General features: G+C 59.2%; 1 pseudogene; it reads left to right on the plus strand.

Annotated features, from left to right (window-relative positions):
• Nucleotides 1-885: 885 nt before the first annotated feature.
• LOC123077811 (probable truncated L-gulonolactone oxidase 7, mitochondrial) lies at nt 886-4,260 on the plus strand (annotated as a pseudogene).
• Nucleotides 4,261-5,102: the final 842 nt, after the last annotated feature.

Genomic DNA, 5,102 nt, shown 5'->3' on the forward strand with positions numbered 1-5,102 from the left:
CTTGCAGACCTGACACTTCTCGCGGTCACCATGATCACCATGGTCACCACCACCTTGTCACGGCGCACCTCCAGACCCGCCGCTGCTAGAGTTCTCGAAGTAGTGATGGCCACCCGCGCTGTTGTTGTTGAAGTCGCGGGAGCCACCACGGCCGCCGCCGTTGCTGCCACCAGGGCGGCTGTTGCCGCCGCCGCGACCACCACCTGTGGCTGCGAGGTTTGCAGAGTAGGAGGCGGTCTGGGCGGCGATGCGGACCTCTACCACAAGTAGCAGCGAGAAAAGCTCGCTGAGGCCGATCGGCTGCTCAGTTGCCGTGCGTGTGGAGATGGCGAAGACGAACCCGTTATAGTCGGGCTCATGCAGAAGGCCTTGCAGGATGTGTTCGACCACATTGTCCTCATCAAGTGGCATGTCGGCGGTTGCAAGTTTTTCGGCAATGCCCTTCATCTTGGTGAAGTAAGCCGCCGCCGAAAGATCGCCCTTGCAGGTGTGCTCGAGCTGTGAGCGGAGCTGGATCACCCTTGCCCTGGATTGTGATGAGAAGCTCTGTAGGAGCACCGTCCAGAGAGTTGCCGCGGTGGTGCATGTGCTGACCTGCATTAGGACCTCCCGAGACAAATATGCGATCAAAAAAGTGAGAACCTGCTGATCCTGGGTGAGCCACACGACATACTCGGGGTTGAGCGCGGAGGTGACCTCCTTCTTGCCGGAGACATATTTCTCCATGGTGACACAGCGGGGGGCTCCCGAATGAAGCCATCGATGTAGCCCATCATCCCTGCTGCCTTGATGTGCGGCAGGACTTGCGCCTTCCACACGAGAAAGTTCTCGCGCGTGAGCTTCTCGGTGATGGTGTGGCCGAGAGCAATGATGGAGGGTGCGGCCATGGCGACGGAGGAAGAGCTCGACATGGCTAGATGCGGTGAAGAAGAAGGGCTCTGTATACCATGTGAGAAATAGGTTAAGCGTATGTAGCGATTGCAGGGACGCGTACGTGTTATATGGGCTCGAAGGGTAGTTAGGCCTAACAGAATACAACTCACACCACCAGATATCTACGTATATGGTTTACATCATACAGTACAGATTAGAACATTTAACATGCAGGAGAATGGAATCGACGCCGCCCGGTGCGCGGCGGTGCGTACCGACGTGGCAGCCACCGAGCGATTTTTTGTCCAAAAGAATCACCCGTCGAATCAGATTGACAAAAAAGACCAGTTTTGAGTCCCAATGACAAAAAAACCAGCTGCACCGTGGCGGCAGGCGAGCCAACCGACACATGGCACCTGCCGCCACGGGTGCAGGCGGAAAGAGATGCCGCCACGGGTGTAGGCGGCAAGAGCTGCCTCCATGGTCGCAGGCGGCATTTTGAACAGCGCAACACCAAGCACTGTAGAGAACACAGAACGGAAGACGTAGAGCCTACCGCCCCATGCTGCGGCAGCACACTTTGCCAACGACAGGTTTGCTAGATTTTATCAAATGAATGATGGGAATGCGCATGTATTATAGCGTGTGACTGTGTGTGTTCGCTCATCATTCTTTGCATGCATGCATGCATCGGTGTGGAACCAAGCTGGACTAGCCAAGCTGCCGCCTCGCGTGGTGGTGGCAGGTCTCACAGGAGCTGCTCCATTCCGTTGCACGGACGAAAAAACGGTGGCACGACGGCTGCCGCCTGAGCCCATGGCGGTAGCCGCGGCCTCCTGTGCCCGTGGCGGCAGGAGCCACGGTCTAACTGGTCCATTTTGTCAATGTGATCCAGAGGTGATCTTTTCTGTTAATTGTGTTTTGACAGATGGTCCTTTTTAACAAAAAAATCCCGCCGAGCAGCAGGGGTACGACTACACTGACAACGATATTTCCTTCACGGGGTACCCGGTGGTGGGGTACCAGCACCGTATCCAGACGTTCGGGTCATGCATCTACAACCCAGAGGACGGCCTCTGCTCTGTGTGGGACCGGTGCATCCAAGGCCCCTTCTACTACAACTCCGCCTTAGAGCATCTCCAGCCGCGTCCCCAATAGGCCCTCCCCAGACGATCCGCGCCGGCGCCTAAAAATTGGCCCAGTCATGCCCACATGAGCCTGTTTTCGCCGGTTTGGCCTGAAATTGACACAGGCGTACCTAGGCCGAACCCGGCGCGCTGGGGGAGCCTGGGGACACCGGGCGAGCGATTTTGGTGCGAACGCACTGCGGGCCCTCCGAGTTAGCGACACTCGCCTCGTTGTCCTCACAACGCCTCGGTTTCCCGCGGGGAATCAATGCCAAGGCTGCCACGGGTCAGCCTTCCATTGATTCCTCACGGGCGGCGCGGTGACGTCCCCCTCCCGCCACACGTACACACGATGCCCGACTATAAAAGCAATGCCTCTTCCTCGCCTCTGGCCACACCCGCCCATACCCGCCGAGCTCTGCCTCTCTCCCCCCATGCAGCCGCCGAGCTCTGCCTCTCTCCTCGTGCCCAGCCGCGACAATGGCTGAGCGATTCCCCGGCGATGGGGCGGCGGCCAATGGCTTCGGCCGCAGCTCGCTTCACGAGTGGGAGGTATACTTGCTTTTTGAGGCCAACATCCCGGGGGGGTTGGAGGCTCAGCACCAGTGGCGTCCTCATTCCCCCGATGCCCGACGTCGATGTGCGCCCCGACTACTTCGCCGACGAGGTCGACCGCGTAAGGGAGTCGCTGATGGACAAGCAGCGGGTCCTCCCGCAGTACGCCGCCGGCAACCACGAGGTGTGGGCGGCGTACTTCCAGCACCGGCATGCGCAACGGCTCACCTCCACTAACGGGGCGCCGCCTGTGGTGGGGCGCCCACGGCCGCTCGCTTCACGCCGTCCTCCGGCACCTCGAGGGCGGCAATGACCCGCCCTTGACGTACCCTCCCGCCCCGGCCCAGAGTGGCGGCGACCAGTGGATGCCGAGTAGGACGGCGTCCTCTTCTTCCTCCTCCTCCCGCTACTCCTCCTCCGCGCCTGTGCTGCTCAACGTCTAGGCCGAGCCTGTTGAGATGCCGCTCGGCCGGCGAACACGTAGCGCTGGCATCATCATCAACGAGGGCGGGAGCGCCTCCTCCTCGGCTCCTCCCCGTTTCGTTAGGCCAAAGACGAAGCCCGGGCTTGCTTTGGTGAAGACGGAGCCAAGGCTCGCCGCAATGAAGACGGAGCCGGGCCTTTCCGATGAGGTGGCCTTGAAGTAGGCGCGGACGGAGCTAGAGCGCCAGTGTCGCACCCTAGAATAGTACTCCACTCGGCACCATGGCTGCGACGAGGGAGGCGTCGTCGTTCTCGACGACGACGACACGCCGCCATCGGTCCGCCAGGGTGACCCCGGGCAGGGGTCCAGTAGGGACGGCCGCATCAAGGAGGAGAAGGACGATGATGAGGACAACGGCGATGGCGGCGATGACGACGAGGACTTCGTCGCGCTCAGCGCGTTCTTCCTGTAGTCTATGCCTTTATTTTTTAAGTTTGCTATGTAAAAACTGTTTAAGTCGCCGAAGTTTATGCGCGTTTGCCGAATTATAGTCGAATGTATGTTAAAAAAAATTAAAAAAATCTTCTGGGGTGACCCTGGGGCCGGCGGCTGGGAATCAATCACCGCAAGCTGATTTTTTCGCCGGGTCGCCCCCAGGCGGCGATTTTTTGAGCCCCGTGGGGGCCAACGGCTGGAGATGCTCTTAGCGTCACGCTCTCCAAGGTGCTAGCATTCGTCGCCGACAGTCAGCGGCTCCAGGACCTTGACCCGGGCGTGTTCTGCGTCGGCCTCGATGGCAGGGTGGGCGTGCTCATCCGCTACATCAGGGCCTCCTCGTCCTGCCTCGGCAAGGCAGAGGACTCGGCCCACTTCGACCTCATCTACTACCGGAGCTGCTCCGCCGATGGCAAGCCCCGCGCGCACGCCGTCGTGGCGGACGAGATCGAGCAGATGGCGCTGCGCAAGTACGGTGGCCTCCCGCACTTGGGCAAGAACCGCAACTCCGCCTTCGACGACGCCATCGCCAAGTAACTGAAGGCCGGCGAGTTCCTCAGGGTGAAGGAGGAGTACGACCCTGATGGGTTGTTCTCTAGCGAGTGGAGCGACCAGGTGCTCGGCGTCAATGGTGGGAGCCTTAGCATCGTCCAGAAGCGTTGCACCATCGAAGGGCTCTGCGTCTGCTCCGATGACTCACACTGCGCGCCGGAGTAGGGGTACTTCTGTCGGCCAGGGAAGGTGTACACGGAGGCCAAAGTTTGCTCCTTCTTAGGCGCACAGTGACCACTGGGATTAATTAGGTATGGCAAAAATCCTGTACCTACGGATTTTTTTTAGAAAAGGAGGATGACCCCCGGCCTCTGCATCTAGGCGATGCATACAACCACTTTATTAGTTATTCTCACAAGACCTTACAAAATCAATACAACAGTAAGACTAAAGCCGTCATCTAAGCAACAAACTGTCGCTACACCTATCCAGCTGATGAAGGGGCGCAGATAGCCTGGGCCTAATACCAAACAGACATCGCAGCCAAGCCTAACATCTAAGACCCGAGACCCCAACCTAGCCACTTGCCGGGTCTGGGGCACACACTGGTCTGGCGTGCTCTCAGAGGCCGCCGCCGCCAACTGCCACCGCTCCATCTTCAGAACTATACTGATGCATCAACCTTGCTCGGTCCAGCTAGCGTCAACGCCACCACAGCACCCAACGGCACCTGCTCCTGCGCGCAAACAACCGAACACGTCACGGTCGGCACTGATACACCTCAGCGCCATGCTGCCAAGTATCACCAGCCGACACAACTTGAAGTTCTTGGAGGATCTGTCGTGCATAGCACCTGCCGACTAGGCATGACCAAGCATAGCACCTGTCGGTCAGGCATGACTTGACATCTCCACCGAAACTCCGTGCAAGACGAAGCCGCTCCACCTCCTGCCTCTGACTTCCGGCGCTGCTCCACAAACGATGCTCACAAGAGAGAAACGACACTGCAGTGCCGCCATCGTCCGATCTGGAACACCAGATCCTAAGGTTTCCCCCGGAGCAGCACGAGTGGGTCGACAGTAGTTACACGACGATGCTTTCGTCAAGGTAACGGCGTAGAACGCCGCCATCGCCTG

This window comes from Triticum aestivum, chromosome 1B, assembly GCF_018294505.1.
Source record: "Triticum aestivum cultivar Chinese Spring chromosome 1B, IWGSC CS RefSeq v2.1, whole genome shotgun sequence".
Classification (NCBI taxonomy): domain Eukaryota; kingdom Viridiplantae; phylum Streptophyta; class Magnoliopsida; order Poales; family Poaceae; genus Triticum; species Triticum aestivum.